The sequence below is a fragment of the Pantherophis guttatus genome, chromosome 1, assembly GCF_059756535.1.
Source record: "Pantherophis guttatus breed Tessera chromosome 1, ASM5975653v1, whole genome shotgun sequence".
Taxonomy (NCBI): Eukaryota; Metazoa; Chordata; class Lepidosauria; order Squamata; family Colubridae; genus Pantherophis; species Pantherophis guttatus.
Genome location: NC_142063.1, coordinates 138,656,632 through 138,672,295, shown reverse-complemented (window position 1 = coordinate 138,672,295; position 15,664 = coordinate 138,656,632). Strand labels below are relative to the sequence as shown.

General features: G+C 36.4%; 1 protein-coding gene across 9 annotated transcripts in view; it reads left to right on the top strand.

The window, feature by feature from the left end:
- Positions 1-15,664, top strand: part of ZEB2 (zinc finger E-box binding homeobox 2) — a 173,288-nt gene that overhangs the window by 155,412 nt on the left and 2,212 nt on the right. The gene's annotated exons all lie outside the window — the stretch shown is intronic.

Here is a 15,664-nt window from a genome sequence, read left to right as displayed (position 1 = left end):
AAAAGTGAACAATCTAGAAAAATGAATCCATTAAGTAGGACAGCCTGTGTAATCTCAAAATGGGCAGAAAGTTGAATGAATGCCTAGTGAAGAAATAGCTAGTCAGAATTTAGCCAACAATAGCTAAATTCTTAATAGTCATCCGTGTTCAGAAAAATGATTATTGATAGGTATAGAGATCATGAAATGTATTCTTTCTAAATAAATAAGTATGTGCATTAACACAGACAAGAGAACTAAATTTTTAGGGTCAAGAGGGACTTCTGCTTTAGAAGTTTGTTGTTTTTGTTGTTTTGCTTCTGCACCACTTCTTTCATAACAGTCATATAAAATATATATTGTTAAGTATAGTTGTTATTTTCTAAGGAATAATTCCTCACAATATGACTGCTTTCAGGAGGTTTTCTTAAAATTGCTCTGCTAGGTTGTGTGCACTTAACTACTGCACAGAGCCACAGTGAATTGCCTCCATGTGATACCTACATCATGAAAAGAAGGTCTGATTATAGAATATTGTGAAAAAATAAGGATATTATCATTATCTTTGGTGAAAAGCTGGAAGTTATTATGGAATAGCAATCTAAAAATAAATGTAATAACACGTGTTGTCTCTAACACGTAAACAAAAATATACACCTATAGATATAGACAAAAGTCCCAGATCTTATATTAAAATTCGGAAATATTTAGTATTCTGGCCTCTATATTATACAGCATTACATATGGAGAAAATTATACACGAATTTGGATCTTGAGAATTATCCAGTAATTAGTAATTTGGGAATAGTAAACTAAAGAAAGATGATTGACATTGGAATCTGCTTTTAAAATATATGTTATATATTTTTTTAATGCAAAGATAGATAGACAGAGGTAGTCACTCTTGGGGCTTTTCTTTTCTGTTCTAGAAGACTTATTTAGCTTTCTTCCATCTGGTTTCTTCCAGAAGTGTTAGGACTACATATTTCAGAACCCCAACCAACATGACCAAACTTTGGGATTTCTGGATATTTTAATCTCATTTCATCTGAGAAACTATTTGGAGAAAGATGCCTTAAACAAAGGAACACATGTTCCTGAAAAGCTGAGATAATTTTTCACAGTAATGGTGTTTATTCTACTGTCTGTAAAAAAGAAGTTTGAAAAGAAAAGAACCAGTGCATTCTATATTTTAAATATGAAGAAAAACAACAAAATATCTGTTTGTGCTTTGCAGCACAGATCTCCTGTTTCTTAACAAAAATCAGGATACATTTCTCTTGAATAAATGATTTTATTATATATGATTTTCAAATAATTGAATATTTATTCCTCTAAACAATCTTTTACTTTAGCTTATGAAATCTTGCATCTGTAAATATCCTCACTGGTCTTTCCTACATTATTTACTAACATAGAATGAGTTTCCATTTGAGAATACAGTCTAGCAAATATTACCCTTGTAATATCTTTCCCAACTGCACTGGAATGTGAAGCTGGTGGCACTCACCAACTTTAATTCATCGTAAGAGTTAGCAATCCCTCCAATCTAATCTATTAATGCCTTTCCTCATTGTTGACAGCTTATCATCTTAGAAACTACTGCTTTTGAATAGTTAGAAGGAAAGTAGATAAATGCTTGATATGGAGATACTCTAATCCTGTCGTTTCAATGCAACTTTTGGGTATGGCTGTGAAAATATACTCTTGTTAATTTTGTTAATGCCAAAGAAAAATAGGGGGAAAAACCTGCCAAAAATGCAACATATTAAAATCACGTTAATTGCTAGTAAATTAATTCAGTTATTGATAGTTTGTTGCCTCTTAGTTTCTTTAAGAAAATCAGTATTTCTCTGCAAATCTTTATAAAATGACAGATAAACTCTGTTTTACTATAACATCATTGCAATATTGGATGTGCTATGTTCCCTAACCTATTTAAAATACATCTAAAGAAGATGGTATTTATTTAAAGAACATTATATTTATGGGATAAATAAGAGAAAATTCAAGGTGGATTACATTGTGTGGCTCATTTATATGTATATAAATATAAACTTCCTTTACAAACATTATTGAGATGGAAGTATGTATTAAATTGTATGACATGGGAAATTTTGGAAGCTTTTTATTCCTGCACCTACCTTCTCCTAAATGATGTTTATTACATCCAAGCAAATATTATTTACTATACTTCTGCTGCTGTTAACCCAAAACTTTAATATTAAAAATCCTCTGGTTATAAAATTGGGATATAGCTGAATCTTGCAAAATTATTCATTCATAGATATATAGATATTGGTTGAAAGTGGAAGGACTGAGAATTTGATAGGCTAAATTCTGTTACATCATTTTGATTTGCAAAAAGATTGTGCAGGGAAAAAAACAAAACAAAAATATATAATCCAATTTTCAGTCAACAAGGATGTATTTCAGGATATAATAGGAGGATATAATGACTCTATGTTTATAAATATTGCTTAGTTTTCCCATTCTTAAAATGAGGTTAAAAAACAACAATGCATTGAGTTAAATTCTGAAAGAAATAAAACTCTATCAAGAAAGGGATTTCATGTTGGTTAGGAAATTCTGGGAGGTGAAGTTCACATATCTTGAATGTTTGCCACGGGAAAAAAAAGGCAGCATATTTGGATTTGAGTTCCTTTCAGTTTTGCTGAAAACTTCTTGAAACATTAGCAGTTCTGTATGAATATTTGGAGCCTAATTAAGAGATAGTTAAAAGTGGAGGAGGAAGTACTTCCAATTCAGTTTTTTGAGGAGCAAGGACTGGACTGGTTTCCTGTTTTGTCAGGGTTCCCATAACATCTTAGTGGAAGAATCCTTCTGGATTTTTTGAATAGGTTACATACCTGCTTGGCCTACAGACCTTATATATCAGGGAGCTACAGGAAACATGTTAACCTAAATTCTACAGAGGAAGTAAAAAGAGATTTGGTCAAACAAACAGCCTGGTCCTGTCATGCCTATTCAAAAGCAAATCCCACTGATGAAATACCACCACCACCACCACCCCCCGATAAGGGTACGGGATTGCAGCCAGAAGTAATTTGGTCGACATTTCTGATCAAGTCACTTATAGTAATGGTAGCAACATGAAAAGAGTAATAACAGCAGCAACTCTCAATTCTTTTCACTATAGTAGGAGAAAGACATGCAAACCAACATTAGCTTCTCTTGATATTCTACTATGTACCTTATGAAGTGATCCATCTGAAGTTTACTTCCAAGAGAATGTAAAGGCCACTCGCCTTTTTCTTCTTCTTTGGCCTCCTTTGCAAATGTTAAATTAACTGCAAATTAAACTGATAAAGTTATGGGGAAAGCCTGCACAATGGAATGGCTGTCTCATCTAGTAATATATATGCGAAATTTCAATCTGTGTTCAGGGCAAGACTCCCTGAACTGCAATTAACCTTTACTTTCCATGTCTGAATAGTTATCCTTTCTTCATCTTTTTTGGGGACATTTAGTGGTTCCCGCCCCCCCTGGTTTTTCCAGAGTAACACAAATAACAAACTTAGTTTAATGAATCCAAAATGTTGATCTCTCTAAAGATGCAATTCTCTTTTTCTTCAGTAGCAAGTTGTACTAAAATATTTTTGAGGCTTTGGCCCCATTATTTATTTATTTATTATTTATTTATTGGTTCGATTTATATGCCGCCCTTCTCCGGAGACTCAGGGCGGCTTACAATGCGTTAAGTAATAGCCTTCATACTTTTGTATGTACCTGCTTAGTAGGGCTTTCGCCCCCCCCCAAAAGCGGTGTTCTTTTTTTTAATACAAAGTCAGCTTATTGCCCCCACAAACCGGGTCCTCATTTTACCTACCTTAGAAAGGATGGAAGGCTGAGTCAACCTTGAGCCTGATGAGATTTGAACTTGCAGTAATTGCAGGCAGCTGGTGCTATTTAACAGCACTTTAGTCTGCTGTGCCACCAAGGCTCTTATTATTATTATGGTATTTATTAACTTAAAAATAGAAGCACTAAAGTAGTTTTCTGAATTATTGTTAAGTATTTTTTAGGATTAGTATTTATCTTTTTGTAAATTGCCTTGTTTAGAATTCTTTACCATGTTGTGGTTTTTGGAGTGTCTCTTACTCTACTGTTATTATTTTAATAAAATTAGTATGCTGCCTCAGTCACAGATTCTAGGTATCTCACAATTACATAAAATATGGATCAATGGTCAACAAAAGTGATTCATCATCTTTGGTAAAATCATAAAACTAAAAATCAGCTGTAACCAATTATATCTAATACTTATAAGTTCGGAGTATTCAAATCAAAAGCCCTTTTGGATTGACACACTTTTATAGAAATCACCATATATAATTTCCAAGTTTATACCCTGGAGTAAACAATTTAAGTCCTTTATGCTATACCCAGTTCTCCAATATCTCCATGATACAGGTGTGCTTTCAGTAATAGCTAAGATAGTACTATAATGTATGAACCTACATGAGTCAGGAAGAAGCACCATACTATTTGACGAGTGAGCAAGTATGAGGTCATGGACCTTAATGTCCTAAGTCCTACTAAATGTAAGGATCCTTCCTCTCTTCCTCATTGTTTTACTACCTTGGCAATGGTGGGCACATGCTAAAGTGAAATATGTCCAATATTGTAACATCTCATCATTTCATGTCTTTAGGCTAAATTATTTTATGGTCCAGTGGTATTCTAACCCTGGATGATGCTTTGCAAATTTTAATAAACATTTTAATATGCATCTAAAAGTTAAAAAAAAATTAGCACTGCTGATCGGTATTTAATTATCTTAACTGAAGGTTGTGATGAGCTGTCCAACCTGTTAACATTGGCTTGGCACCTCAGCACGTAGTAATTGGTCTATAAAGGAAAGATATATGACAAATTACATATAGTCTTATTTTGAACCCATTTCCTTGGAGGGTAAAAAATACCAGGAGAAGAGAAGGCAGGAATCAGAAGTTCACATGAGTACACAAGATTTCAATTTCTGTTAGCTTAAGAGATACTTCTTTAGAGCCACTTTTTAGTATAGCTGTTGGTAGCAGTCAACAATTCCAGACAACCAACTGGAACCTGAGCAGAGTCTGTATGACGATGAATTTAGGTCAGATGTCAAAAGTAGATATTTAATTTTTTTTTTCTTTAGAGGTGCTTGGAGTTAAAATAGTCTCACACCTGAGACTAAGAAAGCTACCCAGCCATGAAAATAATTTTTAGTAGCTGTTGTGTTCACAGTTACCTACCTAAGTAACATATCACAACCAAGTGGCCTGTATCTGAATCATTAAACAGCTTTTCACTTACAAAAGCAGCTCTGACTGGTCACGTAGGGCAATTCCTATTTATCACATGCAACTTGGAGAATACAATAGCTATTTTCAGGAAAGTAGACAGGATATTAGCCTAGCATATTCCAGGACATACAATTCTGGACTTCAAAAAGATCAATTTTCTGCTCTGTCATACAGAGTGAACTTGAGCCACTTGCTTTATTTGGGGCTTTGAATCTTATTCAGATGATATGAGGGCAGAATGAAGAACAGAATGTCATGAACACAGGGGTGGACTGCTGGGGGTTCGCAGCGGTTTGGGAGAACCTCTAGCTAAGATTCTGAGCAGTTTGGAGAACCCCCGAATCCCACTCCTGACTGGACCTGCCCACCCTGCCCCTTCACTCCCAGGAGTCCCCACGTGGCCCATTTTGGATGCAGGTAAATAAAGGGCGCGTGCGGAGTCTTGGGGAGGCTGAAAAACGGGCCTACCAGAAGATTGGGAAGGCTGGAAACGAGCCTGGGGAGGCCGTTTTCACCCTCTCGGAGGCTCGAGGAAACCCTCTGGAGCCCAGGGAGGGCAAAAATGCCCCCCCCCACCCCGGCCATGGTGCAGGAGGCTGACTACGCCACTCCCACCATGGCCATGGCTACCCAGCAACTAAGCAGAGAACCCCTTGCTAAAATTTTTGAAGCACACCTCACCATGCTAAGATCTAGTACTAGTCAGGAATATGGTACTCTTTAAGAAAAGCCGAGAAAAAATTACCTGGAAAAGATACAACAGAACTACATCTTCTAGGTAGTTATTATCTATAAACATTTAAGGAAGAGAGAAAAAATATCTTTGTTTTAGTCCTGTTCTCAATGAATTTCCTGCAGAATATTGATTGATTAATTGATTGATTGAATTATTGAATTTATATGCCACCCATCTTACTGTCAAGTGACTCTGGGCACTATAAAAAGATGTTTAAAACATTTAGCATTATTAAAACATTAAAAATTAAAAGTTGACCAAAAAAACTGGTTAAAAGGGGGCATGTATAAATGGAGTGGAAGTGGAATCTTCTCCTAATCTCCTAACCTCTTCCAGAGCGGGACGCCCCCATTGGGCTCTAAAGGCTAGTTGGCAGAGCCAGGTATTTGGACCCTTTCAGAAGGCAAACGGTGGATGAGAATCTCACCTTGAGGGGCCTGATCCAGATTCCAGAGGGTTGGAGCTAAGGCACAAAGACTCTTCTCCTGTTTACTGAGCTCCTCTAATTGACCCATGAAGCTTCAAACTTTACATAGAATTCATTTAGTCTAATTTTTCAAATGTAAAGTTAAATATATATATACATAAGCCATGCATTTGAATTCTGAGGCCTTGTTACCTTGTTACATGATATGTTCTATCTTGCTTTTTAAGTGGATTGGTATGGATCTCTGTGGCTGTATTTATTATTATTATTATAAAACATGCAATTGGAACGTTTTTCTGTTGTTGTTTTTTAGGAGCATTCATGCTGATATAACTTGCACTTTTATTTTCTCACTGGTTGAATAAAATATTGTTGTTCGGCTTTCATAGCAAATCAGCTTTCTTTTGCTGTCTTTCTGAATTCTCATCTCATGGGTTTTCCTTCTTTAGAGTTTGATTCATAAAACATCATATGTTGTTTGGAGATAATTTTCTGCCACTAGATTTAAATATGAGGGCTTCTTTTTTTTATACTTCAATAATATATAATTTCCTGGAATAAATTTAAAGCTTATGAAATTTATACCAGAAATGGAGGTCTCTCTTTTTACTAACAATAGAGTAAGTGTAGTATTTGCAATTACACCAAATTGCATTTATAACGCACCTTTAACCGCCTCACTTCACTCTGTCCATTAAACCATCTCCACTGGGACTATTTTTACCATCCAAATCCCTAAGTAGCTTCAAGAAAACCTTTAGAAAGTCAGACCTTTGGCCAAATGATTCCTAATCTACCTCCAGCATCTGGAATTTCTCCATTGTTTACTTACATTGTTCATTTCCCAAAACTATTCATGCTTATACCACTAAAATCAGGAAATATACAACTTTTTAAAAACACAGACATGTCAGTGACTATATTTGTGACTTTTATGTGTTACTATACTTGACAATGAAAATAGGATTCTTTAGATAAGCGGTCCCCAATCTTTCTGGCTTGGTGACCAGCAGGGGGGTAGAGGCAGGGGTGAAATCCAGTAGGTTCTGACAGGTTCTGGAGAATCGGTAGCGGAAATTTTGAGGAGTTCGGAGAACCGGTAGCAGAAATTTTGAGGAGTTCGGAGAACCGACAAATGCCACCTCTGGCTGGCCCCAGAGAGGGGTGGGATGGGGATTTTGCAGTATCCTTCCCCTGCCATGCCCACCAAGCCACACCCACCAAGCCACACCACACCCACCAAGCCATGCCCACAGAACCAGTAGTAAAAAAAATTGGATTTCACTACTGGGTAGAGCGGATAGTTCCATGCGAGTGACAGGAGGGAGTTTCAAGCAGCTACCACTCATGCGAGGGGAGCTTTGCATGCATGCACATGCTCACGCACTGCTCACACAGCCCAGTTCCAAAAGGCTGGGGCCTGGTAATGGGCTGGGGCCCAGGGTTGGAAACCTCTGCTTTAGATAGCTTTTTTTAAATTATTAGATATAATTATTTATCTTTCGATAAGAAAACCCATAATCAATATTTGTAAAAGTTGTCAAGCATATAATAATTTCTCATTTATGGTTGTGATGAAATATTACAAGTTCAACAATAATGTAACTTTTATTCCATAAAATAATGAGCTTTAAAAAAGGACAAAGAAGATAAATTGGGTGATTTTTTACCTAAAGGTCAACATTAGGTCCCAACAAAGGCATTTGAACAATACAAACTTTGTCAAAATGTATAATTTCTCCTACAGCAAGACATTTTTAGTCAAGAATCATATATCTAGATCTGTATGCATCAGAGGTGGGCTCTACTTAAATTTATTACCGGTTCGCATTGTATCTGCGTGCGCATGCACAGAAACTTCTGTGCATGCGCAGATCGCCTATGATGACGTCCAGGTCAGTGGGCGGAGCCTCCTGCCGGTTTTACTACCGGTTCTTGCAAACCAGTCCGAACCGGGGATAACCCACCACTGGTATGCATGCTTCAATACTATTGAAATTGTCTTAAGTAAAGCTTTAAAATTTCCCCTCATTAATTCCATCCAAATCATTTCAAAGGGATCTCCATCATAGAGCAGATTGTCCAAACATCCAATGAGAAATGGCTTAATTCTGTTTGATGACCAGAAAAACAAAGAAGGATAAAATAGCAGCATAGTGTTTTTGTATTAAAGGTCTCCTGCTGAATTGAATAAAGAATAAATAAATCTCTCAGGGAAAAAAAAGAGAAGGCATCAAAAACTAAAAATATTGAATGATCTGTCTTTTTTCACAGAGAATAGGTTAAATTGAGACATAATAAAACATAAAACCCTGCAGTTCGTAGTTACTCTAGTTTTGCTTAAACTTGAACATGCCAACAGGAGAACAAGATACATAGCTAGATGGTGGAATCTTTCAGTTGTACCAAGGTACTGTATCTTGGGTTCAGGAGCCTGGCCTAATAAGGCCTTTTCAAACTCCATTTTTCTGTAGCTATGAGTACACCACTGACCTGAAAGCCATCCATTCTTCCTAAGCATTCAGCTCTTCATGTGATTTCTTTTACATTAGGAACACATATATCACCAACAACATTTTTTTCCTTGTCTGCTTTTTCAAATCTTCCCTCCCTAGTCATCCAGCATTTATGCCCATATGTTTTCAAACAAATTAGGAGGATTTTCCTTTTTAAAAAAATAACATTTGATTCCTTGTTCAGATTTTAAATAACTGGTTCTTTCTCTCTTTCTCCTTCCATCTTAGGAAGTCGTACCTAAGGTCAGTTAATATGGCTGGTTTTCCTGCTGTCTATGGGAGTGAAAGCTATTCTTCCTATCACATGTTCATCAGTTACCATTTCAACAAAACAAAAAAAAATGCGATAATAATCCATTCTGCTGCCAAGATGTTGAGGGTGCAGCTGGCATGAAATTCACATGGAACGGAGATTTGGAATTATCTGCTTCACATGAGTCTGATTGTGTGATCGTAATTTCATGCCTTTGCATTGGAAATATTTCAAAGTAGCAAGCTTTTGAGTTAGTCAGAACCCTTCTTCAATCTAGTTGCTAAGGAAGTAAAGGAAAAAGAAAAAGGGAAACTAGCTTGTCCACTTAAAACTGTTTGAAAATGGATCATAGGTCACAGGCTCACTTATTAGATAATTACCACCATGTGCATTTAACTGTTCTTTTTCACAACTTGCTAACAATCATCTAAAAAAGCAGTATAAAATGGATGGAGATATATAAAAATATACACCACAACCAAAAATTAATTGAGATAAAAACCATATTAATATAATACCACTTTCATTTTGCCCTAAAAAACTCCTGGGGCATCAAGGTCTTACTATTCATTTAAAAAAAAAAAAGCCAAAACAACTCAAAGTATGGGTGGCAAAGACAGTTCTTCATTCCAATTTACACCAACTTTTGCTATATAATCAGGTGCGTCAACCAGTTCCAATTGTCATCCCTATGCCCAGATGAGAGCAGTCAGTAATTTGGTATCTTCCAAACTTCCCAACCAGCATGGCTAGATATTTATGCTGGCAAAGAAATTCTGGGACTTGCCAGAACTCAGGTTGGCATTGCTGGCATAACTCATGTCTACCTGACAGGATATTATGTCCTTTAAATATGCTATAAACTATGAAATCTTTATGTTGTTATAATTCTAGACATTATGGTCCCAGAAATGTTTCTGATACTCCCTATTTAAGTTCCCTCTTGTTCAAAATATATCCTGATACACTGTTATGAATGTGTACAGATAGTCCTCAATTTATGACTACATTGGAAGCCAAAATTTCTATTGCTAAGCAAGACAGTGCTTAAGCGAATTGTGTGACATCTTACTACTTTTTTTTGCCACAGTTGTTCAGTGAATCACTGCAGTTGTTAAGTGAATCATGCGGTTGTTAAATGAATCTGGATTCCCCCATTGACTTTGCTCGTTGGAAAACAGCTGGGAAGATTACAAATGAGGATTACATGAGCTCAGTACAATGCAGCTCTCATAAATACATGTCAGTTGTTGAGCACCAAATTTTGATCACATGACCATGGGGATGCTGCAATGGTCATAAGTGTGAAAACTGGTCATAAGTCACTTTTTTCAGTGCCGTTGTAACTTTGACCAGTCACTAAATGAATGGTTATAAGTCGAGGACTACCTGCAATTAATTAATATATACATACATACATACATACATACATACATACATACATACATACATAATGTCCCAGTAAACCACAACTTATATTAAGGGTTTACTCAATAACCCTCAATAATACAGCTCAATAGTGGCCATTTAGGAGTTTTGCTGATTGTATAAGGGCAGTTTTAAAAATGTATGCCTTTCAGGAACTGATTTGGTCCTGCACTTAAAGTTACTCATTTGATTTACTTTCTTATGAACTGTTCACACTCTGTTTTATACTCTAACACGAGATCTATTCTCCTTATTACTTATGGGATATGTTACTTAGAAAGTGTTCTATGATAGCTCTGTACTGAGACAGTCATATAAAACTGTCAGTGCATCCTGGATTTAGCCCAGATTTTGTAGTGGAGAGTACTGGCATCCCATTACTAACTCATGGCTAGGATGGTTCTTGCTGGCAACGCCACAGCGAAAGCCAGCACATTCTAGTTGCATAGTAATGATTGTCATGACCACCTTGCCATGGCCTGATTATTATCAGCAAGAGAAGGCTGGTGCTTTTCTCTCCCTCCCTCCCTCTCTACTTTCCTTCCCAGCCTGAAGCTCAGCATCTGTGCATACATTTCCATGGAGAAGGATCTAATCCTTCTTACTGAGTATCATATCAGACTATGAATATGAACAAGTAAGCTCTGGGTATAAGCTCAAATCGTGCCGTATGTGTTCTGAAAATTACCATGTACACCTGCTACAGTTTATGCTTACATATACTGCAGCCAATATGGGCAGTATGTCCAGCCTGTTCACATGCTAAAGATGTGGCGTTACTAAATGCCTGTTGGAGTTGGTCAGAAGGGAAAGATAATCGGAATTAGAAACTGTAAGATGAAAATATCAGCGTATGTTGTAAGAACTTTTCCAATGAGATAGTGGTTTGAGAAAATCAACATAGGATGCTACATTTGGGCATTGGAAAAGGATGTACAAGGAGGATAGGGAAGGAAAGCTAGTCCTGGAAATAAAACCGCATAGTCTGAGAGAAAATAATAATGAGTTGTTATGAATAACTGCTGGCTGTTGGAGAAACCAAGTATTTATTAGCTGGTCTAGAAAAAAGGAGGCTCTAATATATAAAGACCTCTTATTGCGAAGTCCTTGGTGCACTCTAAGCCTGGTTGTTTCCTTGCAGACATTTCATTATTCAGCTTGATAACATTTGTGTTAGTAGGTATGGGGTTTGCTCCCTGTTTAAACCCTGCCCTGCCAGGATTGGTGGAGTGGGGTTTTATCTTTGGTCATTCCTTGATTGAGTATGATTTTTCTGCTTGATTGTTTGTCTGGTGTCAATCCCTGCTTATCTGGGTTTTGGCTATTAGAGGGATTGTGTTTGGGTATTTTTGTTTCCTTTTTAGCTCTGTGCTGTCTCTTTTAAATGGTGTAAATATGCTTTGCTTCTATGGGTCTATCAATGGCTGATTTGTCTGAATGGTAAGTTTCCAGAAATTCTCTAGCATTTTCTGGATTTGTCTTGGTCTGCTATGTTCACAGTTTCCCAGTTGAATTTGTGGTTGATCTATCCATCTGTTGTGAGACCAAACCATATTTACCCACCAACAGTAGACAATATTCACAATATTCCCAAAAAGCTTCCTCCAGAATTATTACATGGGAGCAGTTATGTCCATATAACATCATGAATTAAATATTTTATTTCCTGAAGTTAGTGAAATTTTATTTTTTTAAAAAAGGAGGAGAGCTTCCACATTGACTTCTCAGAAGTGCAGTCCTTTCTTGATCCATAATCAGTTGTTATACATGTAATGTATTTGTGAGGCAATAATTTTTCTCCAACCAAATTCTAACTTGCTCCATCTCAAATCCTTATAATAATTGTAATACTTTACCCATTTTGAGAAATTATAACAAAAGGTTTCAAAGAACCTATAGCATCATCAGGATTACTTAGTCTAATGTCCCTCAGAACCCGAAACAGTAAAAACTATTACCGGTAAAGTAGCCTCTTGAGATAGTCATGGTACCATAAAAGGTATTCCATGGTTATCAAGAGCCAGTAAATCTGAGAACGTTGCTTTGTCCAAAGCCTGACCATGGGATTTTCTGCACTATCAGCTCATTTGCAATAAAAAATCTCTGTTCATGTCCTTGGCATGGAAAAAGCCCTGTCATCATTCTACACCTCATTGAAATAGATTTGGATGACTGCTTTAGTGAAAAGATTGTGTCTCATCAATGGAAGAGAATATTGACCCAAGGCGGCTGGGGTGAAATCAAAATCCCTTAGTTATGGGGTTCATTATTTATAGAAATATGCCATATCCATGCTCTGGATTGTCCACACTGCATTGATGAATAACGTGGATCCCTACACATCAAATACTGTCATTCTTCATAACATTTTTTCCAATAAACATATCCACTAGCAAAAATAACAGAATAGTAGAGTTGGAAGGGACCTTGGAGGTCTTCTAGTCCAATCCTCTTCTCAAGCAGGAAACCCTATACCACTTCAGACAAATATTGTCCAATCTCTTCTTAAAAACCTCCAACATTGGAAGACCACACAATTTCTGGAGGCAAAAAACTGAGCATGAGCTGAAATGAACTGAAAATTTTCAATGAAAATCTCTACAGTTTGTTCGCTCTAGCCTACAGTTAAATTGGAAAAATCCCAAGCACAATCACAAAAATATTTCAAGCTAGATGAGAAATCCTAAGTACAACCTAGTGCTATGCATGTCATTCTTTTTTCTGGCTTTTTACCATGAGCTGGCTTCAGTTTGAGGGAGATGGCATTGTTTTTGTTCTTCCAACTGCTTTTTCTCATGGGTGATCAGGGAGGCAAATTTATAGTTTGTACATGTGGGTACAAGCAAATATGTCCATCATGTCATCATACAAATGATAGCTTGTACATGTGGGTAAATTATGGCACAAGCAAGCAATTGTAGCATTTGCATGGTGATGTCACTCTAGATATATCCTCATTTTGACACAATAGCATTTTGTTAAATAGGTGCCTTTCCTTTTTTTAAACATGTGATCAGCAATGGTTTAATCATCATTATTATTAAACTTACAATGGCTAAGCACACCTAGCTATAGGTATTTTGTGCAACTTCTCTTCAAGTACAGTCAATCACAAACAAAATATGAGTTTTAATGTCATAAAAACTAGTGTTTCCCCGTTAAAAATGCTTATATTGCATTTGCTTTTCCCAACTCACTGCACGACACTGCCTGTAAAGCCTTGATTTGGATAATAATTAGAATTATTTTAAATGTTAGATTAATTTTAGTATAATCTTATTGCAATTTTGAGATCTTTGTGCTCATAGTGACTTTCAAGACCTTATCTGAGATTGAGCATTTGGAATCACCTGAAATCTGATATTATTTTAATATACCGGTAATCATAATCCTGATGCAAGGCATGATATAACCCTTAAAACTGCAAGCTGTATGAAAAAAATGAATTGGGAAGAGTGGATATTTAAATAACCATATTCCTGGTTTTTAGTAATGTGTTTATAATTCAGTAAGAAGAAATATGAAATATGAAGATTTTAAATAAAATTAGGTATTTATCAATACCTTTGTTGCTGACATCAGCAGTTCCTCAACAATGCTAATTTCCCCCTGGCTTTTAATGCTCTTCAGCTAAAAAATAGAGAATGAAGGCTTTAAAAAAAAAAAAAGTTTCCTCTTAAAGTCTTTCTTTTTTGTTATTTGTTTTGCACCATAACCCATAACTATTATTCAAAGTTCAGGCAATCTAGAAATCTCTTAATAAAGAACTTGCCTTCAGATTCTGCATGGTGGCTCTGATCTTTCATATAGGTGGACTATATTTTCTTGAATGATTATGGAAAAGTTGGAGAGTCATGTAATCACTTCAAAACAAAAGAGGGTTATGGTGGAAGAAAACACAGAAATGTGTTTTTTAGACTGGGAATGTACTTCATATGGCAGAATGTGTAATAACATCCATGGAGTTCTTCCCAAATGCACACATACAATATTCAATTGGTCTGAACTTAAATTTGATTCATATAAACAATAACATATCCATTTCTTCACATAAACATAATTTGTGCTTTTTTAAAAAAAATAGAACTTCCAGATAAGTTCTATGAAGTCTATTGGACAAAAAACATGACAGATATGACACATGCCATCTAGGATTGCCTGTTGGGAAACTAGGCTGGAAGAAAGCGTCAAGCAAGAGCCTAGCTTGGAGTCCTTGTGTAAGCCATAAGAGGCAAAACCTTAACCTCTCCCAAGATCCATGAAACCTTATTTAGTCATTCCCAGGGGAAGGCAAACAATCTGGGGAGATTCTTATAGGTGGTAAAAGATAAAGTTAGTTACTTTCATTCTTGACTTTCACTATTTATGAGTGGCTCTAGTTGCTTGCTCCTGACATTGCCTCTTGCAAGGACACCTTAAAGTTCAGGTTAATGTGGCTGCCTAACTCTACCCTCTCCCCTTCATATGCAGAAGCCAAATGAATTGGCAATTGCAGCTTTCTTCCAACATTGGGAATTGGACATTGTCCTCCATCATGACTGAAAGCAGCGAGCTGCCTTAGGCGACATAAAACAAGCCATATGGCAGACACACTCTCTTCCCAACCACTTGTTGCCACCTTCTGCCATCTGTTGTTGGAGGAAACTTCCTCATAACGTACCGCGGTTTTGCTGGTCCTTCCTATCTGCTACTGGCCTATCATGGTGCCATATTTTTTTTTAAAAAAAGAGGCACCATGCCTTCCCCAATGCAGCATTAAAAGTTATAAATCTATATTTGAAAAAAAAAAAACCAAAGAAAAATGCTTTCTCCACAAGGTCTCCATTTCCTGTTGCGATATTGCATACTCTAAGCCTTTGCTTGAACATTCAGCTTTCATATTTTCAAAACATTGTGTGGTTCATTCATTCATTAGGATGTGAGGGCAACAACTGCTGAGCTTTCTAGTTGCTGGTTTTTTTTTTTTTTTGGTTTTTTTTAATTCTGGGAATAGGCCAGATGCTTACACGAAGCTAT